Genomic DNA, 26138 nt, shown 5'->3' with positions numbered 1-26138 from the left:
CCCTGCAAAAGGTTATTTATTATGAACTTTTGGTCATATTATATAAAAAATATCAGATCTTTAGAATGTCAAAATGTAAACACAAGTAACAATTAACAATAAATGCATATTGCGGTAGTCAATTTGCATAGAGTTGTGAATATAATTCATCATTAAATAAATTTGATTTTGTTATAAAGTTGATTTAATTTAATTTATATCTATGATTTTTATATTTATAGTTTTTTAAGTAGGGAATTCGATGTGTTGAGCTTTCACCGTGTAGAAAGAGCTTGCTCTTCACAATGAAACTTTTCATTGTAACTTCCAGACAAGGACAAATTTGTACAAGGAGCTAAGCAATAAAGTCTTTTCTTATCAATTGATTAAAAAACTTTAAATAACATAGAATTATAAAACAAATCTCATTAATTGATTAAAACTTGTAATGGCACAATCAAATTTTAACTCATATGAATTGTAGTTAGTAATTGCAGTCTTAAGAGATCTGTGTCTCAGATGCAAAACTATTGTCAAATGTTAATTTTCATTTTAATCAATAACACAGTATCAGATAAAAAAAAGTTTGAAAGCATGTGTTCGAATGCAAATAACAAATGTTATCATAAAATTGATAAAGTCAAATAGTTTTAAATGGAAAAGAGTTACTGCAGTTAAATTTGTAAATAACAAAATTGTTGAAAGCCTGTTTAGAGCCATAAAAACAACTTGCTCAACATGATCAAAACTAATTTAATTTAATTTGTATATATGATTTTTAGGTTTATGGTTTTTTAAGTAAGGCATTCCTTGTGTAGAGCTTTCATTGTGTGAAAAAAGCTTACTCTGCACAATGAAACTTTTCATTGTAACCTCCACACAATGACAACTATGTAGAAGGAACTAAGCAGTAAATTCTTTTCTTACCAATTGATTAAAAGTTTTAAATAACACAACATTAGCAATTGAAGGTGAACAAGATTTGAACTGTAATATCGAGAGTTATTTCACTATACGCAGAAAGGGTGTGTCAGAAATATAATTAATTAATTAATTAATATGCATAGTTACATTTAAAGCGAGCTTTGATTGTGGAAAATGTAGTAGTGCAGATCAACTACGATGAAAAGTTTCTTTGGATTTTTGTATTCCATAGAATGAAATTTGTGCAGTTTTGAAGACATTGTGCTAGTATTCTATTATTAATAGATATATGTCTAAAGATGCAAACTATTGTCAAATGCTCAATTTCGTTTAAAGAAAAAACAAAAAACTGAATATAATAGAAACTTTGAAGGCATATATTTCAAACTTTATAGAAAACATTATGAAACGTTGATACAAAGTCAGAGTCAGTAAGAATTGTATTTAGAATAAAATGTCAATGACCGTAGCCATAATTCAAATATGTGTGAGATCATATTCAAAACATACTCATAAAAGACAAAGTTTCTTAAAAGAGTCAGAATTGTGCAAGGAAAACAGTAAAGTAAATGCATTTGTTCAAGTGGAAACTAAGATTGTGCTTCTTTGAAAGGCATCTACAACCAGGAAACAACAATTTGTATATAGTAATTAGCAAAGATTAACATAACATAATAAACAAAGATAAATTCTTTATATTAGGTAATATAAAATCAAATGTTAAACAATTTGATAATACTCACACTATGCAAAACAATTTGTGCTGACTATGATTTTGTTAGATGTGTTATGAATTGATGATTCATTGAACAAATAAGTCCACCATATTTTTAATGAAATCCCTATCAAGGGCAACTATAATTTTGATTTTCATGCTTTTAGTGAAAATTTGTTTTTCAAATTTTCTAGCTTCATTTTACACCTCGGTAACTGACTCAATTTTTTTCTTATTGACTTTAGAAAAATTAATTGGCCATGTGTTAATTTGTTTTTTAGTAAAATCAATGATGCTATCAAAATTTGCTACCATTTTTTGTTTTATCTACTCCAATTCATCTTGTAACATGTCATTTGAAATTAATTCAGAATCTTGCAGGATTCATAGACCATCTAAGCATTTAATAATATCTATTACCCTGAGATAGGCATCACCTCTCCTATTGCATAGGTCACTATAGTCAGAATTGATATTCTCAAGTGTGTTGATTCTCTCTACCCATCCAGCTTCTAATTTCTTCATTCGAGCAACATATGGAGGTTGTTGGTTTTTCTTTTGAATATCGGAGATTAGTTCTAGCCTCTAGTTAAAAGTAGCTAACTCATTGTTAACGAATTTCCTGTCTTCCATGATATTACTATTGAACAAATTCATAAATGTTTCCATTTTCTCTTGCAAACGTGTTAAATAAAAAATTGCTTGCCATGCATAGCGAATAATTTCTAGTCTTTGGCATATGGTGTTGAGGATATATGACTTCTGTGCATTAAGAAAATTCACAACCTTGTTATATGTTTGCAGCGTTACAATAATAGATCTTGACAATGAAGGTGATCGTAATGCGAGTGGAGTCATTAATAAAGGAACTAGATACACAATGTCTTGTAGTTCTTTTAATTTCCTTTTCAGTGTGAGATTTTCTGCAAGCGCTTTGGTAACATATTGAATAATTCCATCATTGGTCGATTGATGAAATATCATGAGCCCCATTTTGTCAATGCTAGATAGATCAATAACCACTGATTCTTGACGAATAATATTATTATTTTCAACTTTTACCTTTTCAACTCTCAATTTTTTGTTGGTTTTGTCATATTTTTCATTTTTGCAATGTCACGGGATGCTCATCGAAAATAACGTCCTCTTCTGCAATTTTCTCCATTATCTTCTAATTTTCTGCTAAATGAGTGATTTTCTACTAAACGAGTAGTAACCCAGTTAGATGGTACAATGTTGTCATCTTCCACCTCTATAGCTTGTTGAATGCTTTCTCTATTTACGACGCTTTTGGACATCGCTATTTGAACTATATGTGTTTAGTCTGGAAATAATTTGCGAAGATTATCTTGTTCATCTCAACGATGTATTGGCTCACCAATTACCAATTTTCCATAACCATGATTTTTTCTCTTTCCTAGACTCGTGGATGAGGTTGAACCAATAGGTGGTGTGGAAGTTGAATATTGTTGTGTCACATTTAGGAGTTTATGTTTCTATCTTTCTTCCTTGTTAATGTTGGTTTCTTGAGCTACTCTTTGGGCATCCATTGTCGATATTTGGTATTTGATTGTCTACAAATTTTATAAACTATGTGGTATGTAAACATATTTTGAATTAGACAAAGATTTAGAGACACTATTTTCTTTCACATTATGAGATGTAAATTGCATTGGTTCTTTATTCAGATGTAATTTAGGCTATTAGGGAAAAGCAATTGCAAATAGCAAAAGCAAAAGAAAAATAAATAATAAATTGATAAAATAGAATGTGCGTTGCATGCAATATATTTGATAAGATGTAATGACTATTGGATGTGTTGAAACTTTTACTAGAGTTCTTGCGTTCATAAACTACAAAAATAGAAAATAGAAATCCTTAAACAATTGTGCAGAAAAAGAAATATGTTGTAGAGAAAATTGTGAAAGGACCTGATCAATTGAAAAAAAAAATTGTTGAATAATGATGAGTCTGCTCAACTATGAGCCCAGGAAAGTATTCGCTACTCCAAATGTTTGTGTTTCTTTTCTTTTTCGTTGAAGATTCAAATACCGCTTGGTTGATTGTATATGTGCAAATACTTTGTTTTGTTTATTTGGTACTTATATTTGCTTCCAATGCCACATAAATTCATAATTTCCTGCTCGAGTCCCAATTACTATCTATTTCTATTCTTCACGTGGAAATTACCACATACGATACTCGTAATAAATAGAAATTGAAAATATCAAAGCCAACATTTACGGGAAGTAATGGAAATAAATATCGATATTGCAAAACCATCTTGTCCACTTATTGTGCATTTTTCTCTCGCTTTAGTGTCATTGGAATATGTGTCATTATAAACATAAATAAGAAATACAATATAAGGCCATTAACTATCTGTGCTAGGTTTTGAAATGTTTTCTCGTGCATTTTTTGGTTTAAATTGCTCAAAATTTCGCAAGAATTTCTTGGAATCCCGATTTTGGGTTCAAATTTCTGCATAATCTGACCATCGCACAAGTTTTTGAAACAAATAAGTGCATATATTCAATAATAAAGCTCATTTTAAACAAGACAAAATAATATTTTGTGATTATGACAATTAGTTTTGAAAGTGCCAACAATAACTGTAAACAACGTTAACTTTGAAACGAGAACTGATACGATTACCCATTTCTTGTGGTAGCAAAAAAACCATTCGATTTTGAAAAGTACTCATTCATAATACACTTTTTTTTATTTGGAGCATATTTTAGACACTTTAAATTTTCTTATGAACAATTTTTTTAAAAATGTTAATGATTTTCATGCTAATTTTGAAAAGTCTTGATGATGCATCAACCACTTAAATTTTCTTATGAACATTTAAAAAAAAATGTTAATGATTTTCATATTGATTTTGAAAAGTGTTGATGAGGCATCAATCTCTCTTTTAGAGTGCTTATTTTTACACTTTAAATTTTCTAATGTATTAGGTGTGAATAATTTTTTTTTAAATTTTGGTAATTTTCATGTGGATTTTGAAAAGCATCAACATTGGTTTTTAAGGCATATTTTTGACACTTTAAAATTAGTTATCAAATTGACAAATAATGAGATCGGTTTGACAAAAAAAACACAAGTTTAAAAAATAATAAGAAGTAAATAAAAAGATGTATTAAAACATAAAAAAAAAAAAAACATGACTTAAAAAAAACAAAAATTAAAATATTGAGAAATAAAAACTAAAACAAATTTTTTTAAAATAATAACAACAAAAAATATATATTAAAATATCATCAAATTAAAAACGTGGCAAATATATATATATATATATATATAATGAAAAAAGAAAAAGAAAAAACACATAAATTGTAAAAAGAAAACAAAATTAACTTAAAAATTATATAAAATACACAAACAAATAAAACAAATTAATTAGAAAATACAAGAGATTATTTCTAAAATAAACAAAAAAATAACAAAAAAATTAAACTAGATAATTAAAAAAAAAAATAAAAAATCATTAAAAAATCATAAAAACATAAAAAAAAATTAAAAATTAAATATTGAAATCTATTTTTTAATTATCTTGTATCATTTTTTTTGTTATTTTTTTTAGTTTATTTTAGTAATAATTTCTTGTATTTTTTTTTTGATTCATTTGTTTTTTTTAATATAATTTTTTTTTTTTTTTTTTTTTTTTTTTTTTTTTTTTTTTTATCATTTTTAAGTTAATTTTGATTTTTTTTTTACATTTTTATTGTTTGTCTTTTTCTGTCATTTTTTGTCATTTTTTATATATTTTTATTTTTAGATTTTTTGCCATGTTTTTAATTTTGTTATATGTTAATATATATTTTTCTTTGTTATTATTAATTCTTTTTTTGTTTATTTTAGTTTTTAGTTTTCTCAATATTTTAATTTGTGTTTTTGTATTTTTTTTAAAGTCATTTTTTTTAATGTTTTAATATATCTTTATATTTACTTGTTATTATTTTTTAAACTTGTGTTTTTTTTGGTTTTTTGTTTTTTTTCATGTTTTATTTTTTATTTACTTTTGTATTTTTCATTTTTATTTATTTATTATTTTGTTTGATTTTATTTTTTCTTGCAGGGTCCGTGTTGATCCTCGACTAGCAACCCGATCCAATTATGTGTCAATTTGATAGTTTATTTGATAGTTTTGTTATAATGTATCGAGTCTAACCCCACAATGTGTCAATTTAATGGTTGGTCTTTAAGCTTTCATTAGAATGGGTTAGTTCACCTACACTGCTTGTTAATTTGATGGTTTATTTTTAAATTTCTGTTTGCAATGTGTCAAGTTGTCTTAGGGTAATATTTTGAAGTTGTTATACTTTTACCATTTGAAAACAAAAAATTTCTCTTTGTATAATGATTCTCTCATTCAGGTATTCATTTAAAAAAAATTAGTCATAGAAAATTTTCATAATCCCATGGTTGAAATATGTTGAAAAAAAGTTATTTGTAGTCATGATCTTTGGTTTTAATTCCATGGTTGAAAATTTGTAAAACTTTTAAGGGTTTTTTGAGTCATGACATTTTTTCCTTAACGCCATTGTGAAAAAATGTTGAAAATGTACCTCGAAAAATAAATAAAGTGGTTTTTATTGGTTTTTACTACCATGTTTAAAAAGTGTTGAAAAAACAACTTTATTCCAGCATCAACATTTTTCGTTTTCATGTTGTTTTTCATGTTTTTTTTTTGGGTTTTTTGGCTAGAGTTCTCGTTTTGACTTTACAGTTCCTGTTTCAAAGTTTACGTTGTTTATAAATAATTGTAAATAAATATTTTGCGCAGACGTGATCGACTACTTTTATCGTGATTTGATTTAGTGATTGAGATGGTCCCCACCACTAAATCATTAACAATTCATTTTATTTTGATAATGGAGTACGAAAAATGATGAAGGAAACTTGATCTATGAACACTCTGATACACAATTTTCAAGATCACGGTACAAAGCTAATTTCCATAATGTGTTCTAGTTGGCTGCCTACACATTTTCTCATGATTTTTGTCAAAGGTTTTCATTTACTAAAGCTATCAATCATGACTTAATGGTCCAATGCCAGTAGTTCTTACCACCGTTTTTTCTTATCCGTTATTGGAATCAGATACGATTTATATATTTATTTACACATTTAAAATTTTCAATAAATAAAAATTGAGAATACCAAAGTGAACATTAATGGTAGGTGGTAAAATAAATATCGAAAATAAAAAAATATTTCCTTACATTGCTAACTATTATTGCTTTAATGTTGTCGGTATACGTGTACTAAATAGCATGGATGTAAAAAATAAAATAAATACAAGTTCATTATGATCATGTCCATTATTGTACAGTTATTTGATACAATTGTACAAACATATTGTGTACATATGTGACTATTTAACATAAACACAAAATGATTTTATGGCTTTGGTAATGTTCTATACATAACATCAGTTATCTCTAACTAATAATCAGATAAATAGAAATGGATAATACTACGGATACCTCAGAAGAAAAGTCTTAAAAAATGCAAAATTGATCAACTGAAAAAATGCCAAAAACGGTTTACATTTAATCTTGTAATGAAAGCCCTTAATTAATTGTTTTATTGACACTCAATTATATCGCTAAACTTTGACATGTAACTTTCTCTACACAACGGTCAATCATTGACATTTGAAGATGTTATTAATTGATGTGGGTCCAGATGTTGTGAGGAGGAAGAAATTATTGTGAAATATGTTACTAAATAATAATTAAAAAAGATATTTATATATTCATTATTTTGATAGATATTGGACAAATCTTTTGACACAGTCAAAGCTCTGTCACACATGCATTTTTTGTTGGATACACACAACCATATATAAATAACTACTTCCACATTAAATAACGTCCTTCAGTGAACAAAGTCAAAGAAATGCGCAAATGAATTTGTTCTTGGCATATCTTTTGTTTGAACAAAACATAGGTCATCTGGTAATATTGGTGGAATAAAGACACCTTCACACAACTTCCTCCACACATGATAGTCATTAGATTCAAAATTATTAAATAATCGTTGTTACAATTGCATCAAAAGTTGGTTTTCTTGCTTAGAAATGACAACATAATGGATTCAAATATGTGCAGAAGGATGGTGTGTGGAACAAGAAACATAAACCTCCGCACTCATATACGTCCGCACTTTGATCTGGAATATCGCTATGTTTACGATATTATTGGTAACTTTCATTGACAACATAATAATATTATTTTGATATGTGTAGAATACTCTTTGCTTAAGCACATTTATCAGTGAATACTTCTCGTAGTTTATTAGAATCAAGTTCCTTTGTGATCAAGACTTTTGCAATCAAGTGATTAAAGAATTAAGCATATATGTAGGGTTGTATTGTTGGCAATATTTTAATGATAAATAATGCATATAAGTTGATTGTGTGACATTGCATGTTAGCTTTGAACTTTTCTGCACTCACTCTTTGAACTCAAACAAAGCTCTGCACTCACACATGTCAATGCTAAATCTATAAAAGTTCACTAATTGAAAATACAGTTCATTTGAAATAAGATTATCCTAGTCGAATATTCATTCTAACAACCCCCTCCCAAATTTCCTCACACGTTATTTGTTAAAATTATGTCACAAAAACTTCATAAAACTTAGAATCTTTGACAATAACAAACACAATCTTTCCATAGCAAAGTTACATACCTCCACACTCACTTTCTCCCCACATAGTTCTATGGCACATTTTCCTTCCACATAATATTTATTTTTAAATACAAAAGCCACTTAATATCAATCACTTTGTACAATGTACCAAACAATTTCATATTTATTTAATTTCCTACATTTTTGTTATTCACCATGGATATGTGTACATGATATGTCTTGTCTAACATGAGTCACATGTAAAATAGTTACACGTGGTCATTATACACAAAAACAAGAAGTATAGGGTTAGACAAAATTGAGAACGTCGATGATTAAGAAAATAATTATAAGTAAAAAAAATAAATGAATAGAAAAATTATTTTTGCACAATGCATTTAGAAAATGAGAGTATTATTCAAGTTTTTGTTTCTTTACATGAGCTTTAATCTCCAAAGGGTTTTTTTTTTTTTTTGTAAGGGTCGTTCATGGACACTAGGTGGCCGCTACATTCATAGGAAAATCCAAGGAGGTCAATCTAAAGGGAGCTACCCATCAGCCAAACAAGCAAGGCCTAACCCCAAGGGTGTTGAGGAGATTTGATCACGTGACCTCCCAACGATGAGGTACTCAGCAATGGGAACTCGACCAACTGAACTAACCCTTGGGGCTTCTCCAAAAGGAAATATTAAACATAAAGCAATACAATATAATGTTTCCTACGATTTGACATGTTGTTCAAGCCCAGTTGGAGATTGAATATGTTTTTTGCAACACATCATAGATATGGAAAGCAGCCAACGCTTAAAAAATTACAGTTTTCCCCTTTCCGTCAAGGTCCCAAGACATATAACAAAAATGAGTATTTCCCCCTTCTAATCACTTTGATTTTTTCCTAGTTGAGCCATTCTTTCTTTGTTTAGTGGTAGAGTAGCCTTATCTCACCTATCCAGACGCGAAATTGCATAGAGCTCTGAATCTACGCAAAATGGAGCATTTGCATAAGATGTTGATGCATAGATGAACACACCTTTGACTTTCAATCGGGTATGAATAACATCTCTAAATATCTCATGAAAAGCACCAAATGCTAAACAAAAAGCGATGAAAGCTAATACAGATTGGAGATGCCGTTTAGGCTCAATTGAAAATCAAAGATGTTTTTTGCGAGAGATCATGAATCTAGAAAGTAGCCGATGCTCGGATGATCACATATTTTGTTATTCACAAAGTGAAATTTGTTCACACAAGCATTTGCTAATATATGTACAATGACACAACTCCTTTACACGCTAGGGAGAGCGTTTCTTTGATTAAATTTTAAAATCTCTCATTTAGAACTTTGCAAATATACTTATATAGAAGAACAATCACATAGAACTAATTAATTGATCAAAGGTTGCACTCTCAGATAATACGGAGTCGAGAAAAAAAATTTCATTATCTGTAATGAATAATGTGTCGAAGACGAAGTATGTATGGGAGAATGAAGGTGCATAAGCGACACACATTGCTAATATGTTTTTTTTTCATTTGCATAGTCTAGCATACAAAAAAAGGATAAACGAAGCCGATACGTTAGTAACAAGGCAACACAATGACATATTTATGACACCTCCATAGATAGATCGTTATCTTGACAGACTATTATCTAGATTTTTTTGATCATCCCGATCATTATATAGATAGATTATTATCTAGATTTTTTATCGACCCAATGCCTTCGATGCAATATTGACGACATACAACTAGGGGATGACAGTAAGAAATCAGATGCAAACTATATCCGAATATGAAATAATTACGATAATTGTTATATTAATGACAACTAAATTGAAATAAAGAAGCTGACGTTATTCCTGAATCATATCCTAACAACAAAAAAAGCAACACATGAACAACCATTTCCACTTATTGGGTATCACAATGATATGACTGAAAAGCGTTGTGCTGGAAGGAATTGGTATTAATTTTAGAGGTGGCATGTGTATGCTATCCTTTTCAAACTGAATTAAAAAATATTTCACGCACTTTCGACACATAAGTGTATCGATCTAGATATGCAAAGACTAATGATAAAGCCAATGTATGATCGTCTATAAAAAATGGAAAATCCTGTGAATATGCCATAGATATAAAACATTAGCCAACAGAATGGACACAACAAAAGAATCGATAGATCAGCAAAATAGAATAGTCTGTAATTGGAACAAGGAAAGTAGTGCAACAATCACACCAGGAATAGATAAATTCATGCTATTATTTCAGAGAAAATTTAAAGGAATGGCTACAACAAAGAAGAGTCTATATTGTTTATTGATGTACTATGATCCAATCACACCGGGAGGCTCCAAAGAGAAGCCCTATGATTACCAGGAGTCCCTATTCAATCATAATGTTCTGTGCCAGCAATATGGGAAAATGATGCACTACAAACACACCAACAATATTTTTGGATGAAAAAATGAACACTTTGATCAACTTATTATTATTAATGGCGATACCATATGCCCATATTCTCACCACATAACATTATAATTGAAAAAATGAATAATTTGGTCAATGATTCGTCGCATTATGAAATTGAACCTTATTAATGATTAATAGTTTTATGTTATTTAAAATGAAATATTGACATTCCTTATTTAATATTTATTAAAGTTCTATTGCAATAAATTAATGTTTCTTATTTAAAAGAAAATAATATTTTTTCTTATTTAATATTTATTAGACTTTCTGTATCCCCAATAAAACCTATCCGCATAGTAAAATCTATTTGTAGGAAACTTTACCCCTTGCAGACCGAGTGCAATTTTTGCACTCCAACAGAATCAACTTATTCCACACTCAAGACTTTGCTAATCAATTGATTAAAGGTTGTGCCCTTGTTTATGGTTATCTTTGTGTAAACAAACATATGTGCAAAATTGTAGAGGAAGTCCATTGTGTAGAGGAAGCTTTCAAGCTTTCATTGTGTGGACCTCCACACTCTGTAAAATAAAAAACCTTCCACACAATTCATGCATGCTTGTACTCATAAACAACTTTTTTAATAACAAAATTTAAAAAATACTTTTGTTCATGTCAACACTTGTAAATAATGCTTCTCTCCACTACTATGTTATTAGATCACTTTAGTAGGAACTGCAAAAGTGCAAATAATAGTGATTTTTCTACACCCCTGAAAAATCAACTTCTTTTGCGCGAAAGACTTTTCTAATTAACTGAATAAAGGTTGTTATGTCATAATGAAAGATCTCCACTTTCATATATTTTTTATTTCCACAAATTTCTTCAAAATTATTATTATTATATATTATTAGTAATATTTTAGTTCTGAATATTGCTAAATAATTTACTAAACATTGTACTGAGTGTGGAGAAAACGAGCTGCAGAATGAAATCTCTCTGAAGCACAAAACCGAATCAAAACTTTTATTATAGAAAACACAAACTAGAAAAGCCTTATCTTAATCAATATTCACATTTTCATATATATATATATATATATATATATATATATATATATATATATGCGAATATCATTACTTTACGAATTAAAGTTATAAAGTTCCCTCTACTCCTTCATTCTCTCGTACATATTTCTTTCTGCGCACATCCTTCATTCCACACAACTAATTCTGTAAAAGTTTTAAATGGAAAATTGTTTAAAATGAATTTTCCCTCTGTACCCCCATTCTCGTGCACATTACCTATCCTCCGCACAATAAAATATTCACACAAGGAAATCTTCACAAAAGGAAACATAATAATACTAATTCGAAATTTGTTCATAGTTAAATTAATTATGCGTTGACGACATACATTTCCTTCTGACCCCCATTTTCTCGTACATACACCATCCTTCACACATCCTTCATACCATGAACGTTTATGTCATGTGGAGTCAAAGATGACATTAACGACAAAGATAGAGGCATAAAATCGAGGAATGTTAGATCGAAGGTATATTTACATTACTGGAGTGACTCTACAGACATAGAGTTAGGGATTAGAACAATAATGCACCAAGTTTATTAGCAAGTGTGACATAGGTTGAATTTTATGGAGCACAATTCTGGAATTGCAGAGAAAGAGCTCAATACTTCTTTAGTTAAAATGGTCAGTGCTCTAGAATTCCTCATTGATTTCGTCTCAAAGCATGCTAAAATGATTCTATCTAAAGCATAGGTCCATTTCAACCTTTTAAATTAGAAAATGGAAATACAAGAATTGAAGTTGGAGCAACTGCAATTGGAAAATGAAATATTGATTTTTCGTGTGGATAATTTGGCTCAGACAAAGGATGTCAATGTTGAGGAGGAATCTAATGAAACAAATGATGATATCATGGCCATTGACCAAGATTCCCCCCTTCTTAGCTTGAGCCAAAAGTTAATGAAGCCCACATTTCCTCTGTTATTGAGGATATGTAGTAATTTAAACAATTGTTAGTTTGTTTTCATTAATAGAGAAAATCCTCTTACAGTAGCTTCTATAATCCAATTGTGAACTGTGTTAATCCTTCTTCAAGTTTTTGGACATTAGAACAAGAAATTTTGGTTGAATTAAAAAATAAAAAAAAATAAAAAAATAATTTCCATGCATGATATTTATCAGTATTGATCTATTTAATTTGTTGCATATACCCTACGTCAAAGCAAATCATTTTTGATTTAGCTATTGTTTTTCTCTTGGTAACTTAATTTCAAAATATTTACGCAGCTTAATTTGCAAAGTTGTTTATTTTTCTTTTCGGGCTAACGTAAGCATTTATTCGAGAAGTCGACATACATATCCCATCTTCCACATAATAAAAATCTACATAATGAACATAATAATATTCATCTATAAATCCTTCAATCTGCAAAGATTCATAACTCTATAAAATCATTGCTATACGCAACTACTCTCGTCAGCTATACAAGAAATGACTATATCATTAATGTGCTATACAATTCCCTCTCTGCACAAAGAAACATAATAATAATAGCAGATTAACATTAATAGTTTAACATTAGTTTCCTTATGCATCCATCGTTCTTCCGACGATACCCCATCCTAATTTCGTATTTGCTAAATGAAGTTTTGAATATAAAAGCTCATGATAGTAAAAGCTATGCACAATGAAACATAATAATAAAAATTATTATTTTCTCTCACACATACCTCGTTCTCCCACACATACCCCATTTTCCATATTTTTTATCATGCCAATGTTTGTCCTCTTATAAATAGAAAACTCATATACTTTCAATATTGTAGAAATTAATGTGTAGATTCGAAACTGCTCATGAAATTTACTAAATCACAAGACTCGAAGATACTCTGCTAATCTACGGAAGTTAATTCCCCATCTATAACACAAATCATAGACGTGCAAAAGGAAACATCACATATGCACACAAATTTATCTAGGGGAAAGAAACTGCTCAAAAGCACTTACTATCTATATTGCATTAATCAAAGAATAAAGATGAAATACATATGCTTACTCAAGCTTGAGAAAACCATGCAAGAGTATAGTCTATCCCTTTGTCTGAGTGCCTAAATCTGACCAACACTTATCCAATTTTCAAGCCCTCCAGGGTCCTATTTCCTTGCGTTGTTCTTGTTATCACATTAACTATGTTTTTTTTTTGTTTTTTTTTGTTTTGTTTTTTTTTTTTTTTGTTTTGTTTTGTTTTGTTTTTTGTTTTTTTTAGTGTCAACATTTTAGTTGTAATAAACAGGGAAATTATCGATAGCGGGGCTATTAACGCTAACAATGGGCTTATCAACATTTCTGATAAAATTGACAGGCCAATTGTCAGCGCCAAAACAACAAATTTCATATTTAAAATGTGGAATTACGTTGACCATGTCAGCATTAATGATGAGCTCTGCAAGCTTTCCATGAGTAAGTGGGAGGCTAAATCATAAATTTATCCACTTCCATCAGTGTATGGTGTGTCAATTAATCATGCTTTAAAACGTGTTTTCCCTGGATTGTAATAATTTCCCCAAATTGTAATGATTTATCCTGTCCACTGATTAAACTCATTTCACTTTGTAAATTGGTGATTTCTATTGTAAGTTTGGTTATTTTGAGAAGATATTGGTAACTTTTGACAAGAGAAATTATGACATTCCCACTATCAGTGAATTCTAAAAACAGGCAGAAAGGAAATGCTGATAGTTAGTCTGTGAGTGAAATCGCCAGTTAAAACTCTGTTTTTCCTATACAAAATAATAATTTTAGGCACACTTTCTAGACAAATGAGAATGAATTTTACGAAAATTAAAGAGGTTTTCATCCAAAACAAACTCATTTAGAAAAACCTCTCCTGATTTTCTAACATCTATCATGGTTTTAGGTTTTCAAAGGGATCACTGGACCTTATTTTTTAGGATTTTGTGAGGAAAAAGCTCATGGACAGTGGTTGACTTGGATGCCACCTCACCAAACTCGACTTACTGATCCTTATATCTAGATATGACTCAAACAACAACATGATATTTAGATGTAGATAGGATTAAAAAGTTTTATATGCATGTATTTGAGATGTACGCTGTAATTATTTAGACTTTGTAATTAAAGCTTTGCTAAAAACTCGTTTTTAGTTAGTTTGTCTTTTCTATAAAGACAAAGACTGAAAAATGAGAAAGGGTTGGGTTTTTTATCAGAAACTTATTGCGGCTTATGTATTTTCTGAAATTTTAATAAAGGAAGACCAATTTTGCAGCAGAGATTCTTGTGTTGAGAGAGTTTGAATATGCATTTTCCTATTTTTGTTTCCCTTCTATGTTGTCATATATGTATTCTTCTATGAATGATAAGAGTAAATAAACATAAATAATATTTACTATGCTTTGTTTATATGATCATTATGTCACAAATTTATGTCTTATGCTTTAAAAAATTCGTCCTTTTGGTGCTCTTATGAGTATACCATTGTCTTCTATTCTACATTTCATCCCAACATTTTTAAAATTTTAGAGTATCTCATTTACCCTGCTTCTGTGAAGGTTTTATTTTGCCTCCTTGTTAAGCCAATTTTTTTAATCCATGCCCAATGGAAATATATCAAACCCTACCACATTTTTTAAACCCTATTACAACAGATCTAGTCATTGATTTAAGTACATAACCAGTCATTTTGACTGAGTTATAGAAGGGATCCCCCTTTGGATTGGAAGGGCTAGCTTTCAATTTAAGAGATTGGTTAGAGGTTACCTCAATTATTTCCTTCCATAGACAGGGAGATTTTTGAGTGATAACAATTCCTTTGGGAAATTGGCCCCTATTATTTAGGAATTTCCCACTATTGAATTGCACAATTACCTTAGGTCCTTCCTCTGACTACATGCACCACCTATACACATTGGAATATGCTACAACTTATAGTACACTTCCTTGGAATCTCCATCTTAACTAGGTAACTCGAATTCTTTGCATGCAACAATTATTTTGGGTTGATTTATCAGTTAACTGGTTGATCACTGAGTGTAGTTGAAGTTCCACTTCCACAACTTGACCTCAACTAGTTCTTCTGATAGTTAGAACTAGTTTAACTCACAATAACTCAAATTGACTGAAACAAATTGCTAAAAATTAGCAATCAAACATACTAAAATAAACTCAAGCTTCCCCAACTCAAATTAACTGAGTTAACCAAGTGACAAGTGCCATGTCACCTCAGTTAACTACCTCTAAGATTTCTACTAAAATAGAAATTTGAATTTTCTCTAGTTTGACCAAGGCAAATTCAAACTGAGATTTTCTTGTTGCATTTTCAAAACTCCCTCTCAGTAAGAAAATGATTATCAACCAACCCTATCCTACACCTATGGAACTTGAATTTCCCTCTTGACAAGGACTTTATCAAAATATCAACATCTTGTTCCTCTGTCAGAATACTGCAACAACATAATCTGCCTTTGCACACAATCTCGTAGATGGTGATACCAGATTTCAATATGCTTGGATCGATGGTCAAAAATAGGATTTTCAAAGAGTTTGATAAAACTTTGATTATCACAGTAAATCAAAGTTGGATCCATCATATGACCAAATAAGCGAATAGGTATCTTTCTCATCCAGATCACCTCACATGCTCTTGACTTGTAGCCATGTATTCTGCTTATGCTGAGTTGAGTGCCATAGATCTATGCTTCCTTCTATACTAAGAAACCGTTGCAGACCCAACACTAAAATTCCACCTAATGTACTCTTCAGGTCTGATGCACTGCCCACCCAATATGCATTGGTGAAGCCACACAACTTCACTCCCTTTGTCTATTTGTACCAAAGTTCAAACTGGGTAGTTCCTTTGAGGTAATGTAGAACATGCTTAGATGCCCTCCAAAATAGTTTGGTTAGCCTAACCATATCTTGGCTCAGCTGGTTGACTGCAAAGCACATGTCTGCAAGTGTGTTCACAAGATACATGACTGAACCCACCAACTATTAGTAAATAGTCGTATCCACTTCGTCACCTAAAGTGGCATCCTCCCTATCTAGTTAGTCGCTAGAGGCGTTTGCATGGGTTTGCACCTGTCCATGCAGAACTTTTAAAGTATCTCATTGGAATACTTTCCATGAGAGACAAATAGTTCCCCATCACCTTTCCATACTTCCAATTTGAGGAAGTAGTGCATGAGGCCGATATCATTCATCTCAAACTCTCTTGCAAGGTCCTCCTTGCAATATCTTATCAACTGCTCATCACCAGTCAAAACCAAGTCATCAAAATATAAAACAATAATCAACAACTTACCTTCTACCAAAATATGATAGAGGTTTTCATCTGCTTCACTTTTGGTGAAGCCAAAACTGGTGAGATAGCTACCAATATTGGTGTACCAAGCACGGGGTGCTTGCTTGAGACCATACAACGCCTGCTTGAGTCTGCATAGATGAGAATATTGATCAAAAGTATCAATCCTTCTGGTTTCTCGATATACACCTCGTCCTCAGTAACTCCATTGAGGAATGTTCTTTTCACATCCAGTTGGTGGATCTTCCACCCTATCTGTGCAACCAGAGAAAGGATTGATCTGATGGATGAGTACCTTGTTATAGGAGAAAGGTCTCCTCATAGTCAATCCCCTCAACCTAAGATTACCCCTTGACCAAAAATTTAGCCTTGTACTTTTCTATGCTTCCATCTGCTGCCCGCTTCACCTTGAAGATCCATCTCGGACCCGTAGCTAATTTGTCTGCTGATCTTGGGACCACTTCCCAAACACTGTTGTTTACAATGGATTCCTACTCCTCCACCATTGCATCAAATAATATTGGTTTCTTTACTGCTTCCTCGAAAGATCATGTCTCAATCTCTACTAGCTCAGTCATTAGAGCCATGTAGCCATTGTATCAATATGGTGACCTTCTCTACTTGCACTGATTTTAAGGAGCACCCAAATTCTCCCTCGCATCTTGCACAAGTTTCTTAGCTTCCCTGGTTCTCTTCCTTCCTTCTCTAGATGGTTCTACTTGATTGGATGTCTCCACTTTCTGTTCCTCAACTTATGGTTACTCCACAACATCTTGAGGCTCCTCCTTTGGAGCTAAAAGCTCCTCCTCTGGTGGGATCTTAAGCTCCCTCTCAAGAGAGCACCACACGTATTTATCTTCATCAAATTTTACATCCCTTCACACAAATGTCATTATGAGTGATGGAAAGTACACACGGTAGTTGTGGGGATTTTTTGTGTAACCCAAAAATACCCCCATTTCTGTTGTTAGCTCTAACTTCTTCCTTGATTCTTTGGAGACATGGAAGTATACAAAGGCTCCAAAAGTCCTGAAGTGCGACACATTCAACTTCCTCCCCGAGAAAACCTCCTCTAGTGTGATCATGCCATGTATTCAATGAGGACTCATGTTCTGCAAATATACCATTGTGTTTCATGCTTATGTCCACAAGTGTAGAGGTATACTTTGGTCATGCAACATTTCACATGGTGCTCCCACAATGCTACGGTTCTTCATCTCAGCCACCTATAGGTTATGGGGTGTTGTCAACTCTCGTCGAATGCCTTATTTTGCATAGAAATTTTTGAACTCATTCATCACGTACTCACCTCCATTATCACTCCAGAGAGCCTTCACCTTATTTCCCATTTCTTTCTCCATGAGTGCCTTGAACTCTAAGAACTTGGAGAAAGTCTCATCCTGCTTCTGCATGAAGAAGATCCTTCTTCCGCATGAAGAAGTTCCAACACTTCCGTGAGAAATCATTAATAAAGATGAAAAAATATTTGTGCTTGGCAGTGGAGGTTGTTGACAAAGGTCCACAAACATTAGAGTGGATCCTTTCAAGGACTGCATGTGCTCTGTTGTCCCGATCATGGAAAGTGGATTTTGTGTACTTCCCCAAGGTACACCCTTTGCATGTATCTTGCTGCTCTAGTGCTCCTTTGGGGAGGCCTGTGGTTATATTTTGCATGATCTTCAAAGTGCCATGATGCAAATGGCCAAGTCTTCTATGCCAAAGTTCATCGACATCATGACTCTACACCTTCTCTGCCTTTGTGCTCAATGCAGCACAATCCTCCACATCTAGCTTGTAAAGGTTCTTCACATGAACCTTGATCTTATTCACCTATCCTGTGGTTATGTGTCTCAAGAATTCCTTTCCTTTGTTCAAGATCCCATCATAACCAAAATCTTCCAAAACTTCAACAAAGACATGATTATTCTTTAGACCCGAAACAAACATCACATCCTTAAGTCTGAGAGGGGAGCCCAACTCCCTCTGAAAGGTGACTATACCTATTTCGGTTGTGTTGTACCTTACATCATATCCCATATCTATGTGCATCTGTAGATCCATCTTCTCCAAATCACTAAAAAATATCTATTCCCTGTCATATGGAACGAGGCACTGCTCTCTAGGTACCACACACTTCCCATCATTGTGTTGGCCATATATGCAGTGAGAGTGAAGTCAAGCTCGAACTGTGAGGCCACGGTTTCACATGCTGCTCTTGCTACGATATTCTTTCTTGTATTCTTATGTGGACACTTCATGGCATAGTTCCTAAATTCATGACTGTGAAAGCACTTGATTCTAGACAAGTCTTTCTTCTTACCCCCTTGACTAGATTTTGTTTTGGATTGGGATTTATTCCCTTTCCCTTTCTTTGCCTTTCCATCCAAGGAAAAATTATCTTTATCCTCGCCCTTGGATGAAGTCCCATCTTTGGTGTTTTGCCTTATTTCCTACTGTATCATCTCATATAGTACGCATTCCTAATTTGGTAGTTTCTCCCTCCCATTCACTGAATCTTGGTAGCTATGTTAGCTCTTGGGAAGGCCTAGAAGGGCTAGGCTTACCAAATCATCCTCTGCCATATTAACACCAACTTAACCAAGTTCATAACGACATTGTGTGAACCTGATAAGGTACTATGGAATGGTCTCGTTCTTCTGCATCTTGATATTTCGAAGTTTTTCCTTGAATGCCAACTTCCTGTGGTCATTACTATTCTGGAACATATACGTCAATTCATGCCACATTGTATACAAAGTCTCTTTCCCATGGATATTTGAAACAATATGGTCTCGTACTCCCTCTAATATGATTCTCCTTTCCTTGGCTACACACTTCTTCCATTCCTCTAGATCTTGAGCATTAGATGTTGCTGCTTTCAGAATATCATTATCAATGAATTCCTTCAACCCATTATCTTCCAACACTTCCTCCATGTGGTCCTTCCAAGCAACATAATTAGAGATTCCCTCAAGGACATACTCGAGCCTTAGTCCATAGAAATCCATCCTTCTAGCTCTTGAGAATCGATCCCACAAATATGGTCCTCCTATAGTAACAACTTTGAAATATCTGCTCTAGAGTGATTCCAACTCTGATACCATGTACAAATTAATGTGTAGATTCAAAACTGCTCATGAAATTTACTAAATCATAAGACTTGAAGCTACTCTACTGATCTGCAGAAGTTAATTCACCATCTAGAACACAAATCATAGACATGCAAAAGTAAACATCACACATGCACATATATTTATCTGGGGGAAGCAATTGCTCAAAACCCCTTACTATATATATTGCATTAATCAAAGAATAAAGATGAAATACATATGCTTTCTCAAGCTTGAGCATACCCTACAAGTGTATAGTCTATCTCTCTGCTTGACTGGCTGACTCTGGCTAACACTTAGCCAATTTTCAAGCCCTCCAAGCTCTTATTTCCTTATGTTGTTCCTTTGGGAAATTTCCCCTTATTATTTAGGTATTTCCCACTATTTAATTGTGCAATTCCCTTAGGTCCTTCCTTTGAAGGCACACACCACCTCTACACATTGGAATATGCTACAAACTAATAGTACACTACATTGGAATATCAATCTCAATTGGGTAACTCGAATTCTCTGCATGCAATAATTATTTTGGGATGATTGATTAGTTAACTGGTTGATCACTGAGTGTGGTTGAAGTTCCACTTCCACAACTTGACCTCCACTAGTTCTTCTGACAATTAGAACTAATTTAACTGACAATAACTCAAATTAACTAAAACAAATTGCTACAAATTAACAATCAAACATACTAATCTGAACTCAATCTTCGCCAACTCGAATTAATTGATTTAACTGAGTGGCAAGTGCCATGTCACCTCAATTAACTACCTCCAATATTTTTGCTAAAATAGAAATTCAAATTTTCTCTAGTTTGTCCAAGGTGAAGTCAAAATGAGATTTTCTTGCTCCATTTTCAACAAATATAACACAAATGCATATGTGCAGAATAGTAGAAAAAATCCATTGCGTGAAAATATCTCACAAATTAACATTGATATTTTAACATTAATTTCCCTATGCACCACCAGTTCTCTCACACGAACCCCATCCTCTGCATAGTAAAATCTATGCAAAATATAATATAACTATATTAAGTATTATGTTCTCCCGCATATACCCCGTCCTTTGCAAAGATTCATAACTATAAAATAAAATCTCTACACAATAGCTCTCCCACACATAGTTTGTCCTCCGCACAATAAAAGCTTCGCACAAGGAAAACTTTTAACAGTAATTTTTTCCTTGCCGAATAAAGTTCCATTTGTACCCTCGTTCTCCTATGCATACTGCATCATGTGCATGGTAAAATCTATGCACAATGAAACATAGTAATATTAATTCAAAATGTGTTCATAGTTAAACTAATTAAAGTTTCCTCTACATCCTGTCTCTAAAGTTTCTAACACCATTGGATAGAGCAATAACATACTGTCTCAACACTCACGAAAATCACAACCCGTTCTCCATGTTTTTGGATTTTCCTCCACAAAGATTCATAGCTCTATAAAATAAGAGCTCTATGCATCTTCTCTCCCACACATACCCCATCCTTGTGCATTGGAAATTTTTTCAAGGAACAATATACGATATACGACGTTGAAACTTGTAAAAGCAATAGTCATCTTTGCACAACAAAATATTAAGTAGATATTTGTCTAGCCCCCTAACCTATAGAAAGTACCTGTAACCTCATCAATTCTGTCATCATTGGGAAGATAAGTACCATAATAGTGTTAGTGTCAGTTCACTTACCTATGGAATGGCCACTCAGAAAATTAGTTTTTATTTTTAAATCAATTTTTAGGCATTGACAAATACCAAAAATAAAATGCTCTCCACCAGGGGAATTATGTCATGTTAGAATTTTCCAGGCCAATCGAAAATTAGAAATAAAATTTCCAGAAAAATAGAAAATTATTTTTGAATTTATAGAAAATAGAAATATTCAACATTTTCCATAAAATTTGGTTAAAATTGCAAAAAATAGCAAAATAATGCATGATCAATGCACTTTGACTATGAGGTGAGTGCTATAGTCCCTTGTGAGGCAGGGACTAATAAAACCCATAAATAAGAAAAGTTATGAGATCCAAAATATCTCTTGGTCAAGTTTTATTAAAATATAAAAAAATAATTACTTATTAAGCTTAAATATAATTAGTACTACATAAAATTCGTGATACTTAAATGAGAAATTACCAAAATGCATTCATAATTCTGAACTTGGATAGGTCTCCCTTGGATCATATAATAAACAAATGTAACTTACAACAAAAAAAATATAGTAAGGAATAAGCCCAATGTACAAATGACAAGGACATAAATTGTAGCATGAGAAGTAAGAATTACCAAGAGAAATGGTTCATGGATCCTATACTTACAAAAATGGAAGTAACAAAAGGTAGATGGAATATGACTCTTTTATCGTTTAAAATATTTAAGGAGCTTGCACAACAATGCTAACCAATGTAAAAATTACTTGAATCTTGAATATCATAGTGGGCTAGTTAATTCTTCTAATGCCTATTTCAACCATTCTTTAATATATTCTTGTAATGATGCTATAGTAATGTCTAGTTTAATATTTAGTACAAATATTCCATCTTGAATTCCTTTCAAATCAAAGTGTTATTTTCATGTGACAACCATTTGATCTTCATTCTCATTTACAAAGCTGACCAACTAATGTCTAATTTCATCCTCTAAGATATTTGTGAGGCCATCAAACTCCATTCCCCATGCAAATTTTAGTTTTCTTAGTTCTAATTCCATTTTTTCTTTAATTAATAGTATTGAATATGTTATTAGGGGTGGATTATCAAGTTATTTTACCATATCAACAAATTTCATAAATAAAGAATTCCTTCTTTATTTAATAATTTCACATGTAGTTGACGTTAATGAATTTCGTAGAAGATTTTCTCTATGGTAGGTGTGTTTGTCTAAAAACCTAGCCATAGCCCTAGTTTCAATAATGCTCTGGGGCTCAAGAGGGACTACTCCTCTGTCACCCCCTCCTAGTCCTTACATTGTATTATTCAACACTCTTGTAGTAGCCTACCCATGTGTGCAGAAAGTCAGGCCTGCTTGATTTGTGAATAAAATAGATGATATTCTAAAGCTCTTAGTTAATGCAACTTAATAACGAGTTATGGCCCCAAAATTTGTAAAATAAGGTTTAATAGGGTATTTCACAGGGATTTGGCCCTCCCCCATGTCTCTAAATCTATGAATTGATCAGAACTAGTGCCCTCCTATAAAGCTGCAACTCTCGGTTCCTTTTTGTGGTTGAGGGATTTTCACTTCTCTTTGAGGAAAAGGTTGATTGAGATCTCATATTCAGAGTTAGGCCATATTTATGGGTTCTCAAGGGATCTATGTAGATAGGTGAAGTATATATTTCAACGCTAAGAATTATGTCCTTTCCATAGTCCACATGTGTGTTAAGTTATCCCACTTCCTACTTCATTACTAGAATGAAGAAACATTTCAAAATATATGGAATGCTCTAGGATGATATATAAATTGTGCCAAGTCATGGGAGGGAATGTTTACAAGTGCATGAATATGTGTTGAAGTGGATCTCAATAAGGGCTTTCCTAATGAAATACATCTTAATCTAGATCACTAGACCTTTCTCCAAAAGGTTGATTATGATCAATATTATTTCAAGTGAAAATAATGTCATGAATACAAACACTTTTATAGGAATTTCCCTAAGTCAAAGGATAAAAAAAATTAGAGAAAGGATGGTAAATAATGCACAACCAAAGAATATATGAGGCCCAAACCTTCAAAATGTAGTAGCAAAATCCCTAGAAACAAATGGTGTAGGATTAAAGGCTCCTCTTTCTCTAAAAAATGGGATGAGGTGAATGATTCTTCCTCAAGAAAAAATAAATATATGGGTTCTCAAAGTAATAATTGCATAGTGTTGGAGAAAATGGGAGAAGAAGAGGCAAACCAGATTAATGGAAATAAGGAGACCCCTCAATAACCATCCCCCATAAAAGTATTAATGGTAGAAATGCATATATTCGTCAGCTAGAAGATGTGTTGGTCAATGAAAGGATAGAAGGAGTTAGAATCTGAAGAAGAAGTTGTTTTTCACTCTCCTTAAAACCCAAGAAACCACTAGGGGCCATTTTCTATGGGATAAACAAATGAAAAGTTTGAAAAAGAATGGGGAAAGGAGCATAGATAGCACAAGTCATATAAATGGGTAGGAAGAAAGAAAAATTGGGATATTCATAATGAGAAGGTAGATAAAGATAAAGAAATGGGAACACAACAAATAATATAAGTATCATTCAACAAAGGATAGAGGAATACTAAGAAATGTATTGGACCAACCCCTACATAAGGGGGGACACTAAAGACTACCAATAAATGATGAAGATAGTCTTCTAGAATTGTAGGGGATTAGGATAAAAATGAAACATGTTAAAAGTTAAAAGTATAGTTAAAAAGGGAAAACCTATAATCCTCCTTCTCTAGGAGATGAAAATGGGGGACTAGGAAATCCTCCAAAAAGTGGAAATTTATGGAAATGTTGTGGGGCATTGGTTGTAAGCACTTGTTGGGCCTTAGGAGAATTGTGTACTCTTTGGTCCTCTTCTATCTTTCAGTTGGTCTCAAAGCTTAGATGTTTGCACTAGATATCAATGACTTCATATTTCATTCCATTTTTTTTATTTATTATTAATTCTTATATGCTAGTGGTTTATCAAGAAAAGGTTTCTTGTTGGTTATAATTGATTAATCTTGGGGAATTTGACTATAATAAATTTATTATTTATGGGAGGGAACTCAACACGACCCTTCATTGTTGTGGAAAATAGTGGGGGCGGTTATCCCAATTCAGGATCCTTCCGAGAGAAAATGGAAGATTTCATTATTGTTCAGGAATCGATAGATATTAAACTCATAAAAAAAATCCACTTGGAGTAATAAATGTGCAAGGCTCGGACACATCACTCCAAGGTTTGACCACTTCCTAATGAATAGTGAATTTTTAGAGCAATGATTTTCATTCTTCTTATAGACTCTATCTCGGGGAGGCTTTGATCATCATTCAATTTCACTTTATCTCCTTAGAAATGAGGAGTATGGACCACTACCTTTTTTTTAATCCTTAGTGGCTACAATGGTATGGGTTTCCTAATTTGGTAACAAAGGCACGAAGAAAATGGGTGTTAGGGTCTCTTGTTTATATATGGGAATGAAAATTCAAAGATTAAAAACTAGCCCTAAAATATTGGGCAAAGGAAAACCATTCAGATTGGGAGAAAGATATCAAACAACATCAAAGTAGATTAAAATAAATTAAATAATGAATGGGACAATAGAAGAAGTCTAAGGAGGTTTGAAATAAAAAAGGATGGAGTTTTCTCTCTATCAAAAAGAATTTAAGGCATAGGAGGAAAGGTGGTGCTTGAAATCCCAGAGTCTATGGCTAAATGCGAGAAATAGAATCACAAAATTCCTCCATAATAAAAATAAAATGAGGTAGTGGTGGAATCATGTTAAATCCATTATAATTAATCGAGAAAGAATCTTGGAATATGCCAAAAACAAAGAAGATATTATCAAAAACTTCAACAATCTTTATAAAGATTCAGGAAATAGTGAGGAGGAAGCAGTTAGGATCATGTTAGAACATATTCCAAAAATATTTCCCTAGGAGGGTAATAAATCCATTCTTAGGACAATGATAAAATAGGAGGTATGGACGAGCTTGAACTCATTTGATCTAGACAAGGCTCCTAGGCCAAACAAGTTCTCAACTCATTTTGATCAAAAGTGTTGGAATGCTATTAAGTTTGATATCTGCAGAATAATATATTTTTTTCATAAGAATTTTAAAATGTGAGGCAAAATAAATTTTTCCTTCTTGGAATTAGTTCCCAAATATGCAAACCCCTCCTCCATTACAATATTCCGGCCTATTTTCCTCTACAATGTGTCCTATAAATTATGTCTAAAATTATAGCCTTTAGGATTACACTCCTTCTTCCCAAATTGATATTTGATAATCAAGATGTTTTTGTGGTTAATCAATAGAGTGTT

This window comes from Pinus tabuliformis, chromosome 6 (genome assembly GCF_031772625.1).
Source record: "Pinus tabuliformis cultivar Carrire ecotype Pingquan chromosome 6, CPIR1, whole genome shotgun sequence".
NCBI classification, from domain to species: Eukaryota; Viridiplantae; Streptophyta; class Pinopsida; order Pinales; family Pinaceae; genus Pinus; species Pinus tabuliformis.
The sequence above is the reverse complement of the archived record's forward strand: the minus strand, read 5'-3'. Positions refer to the sequence as shown.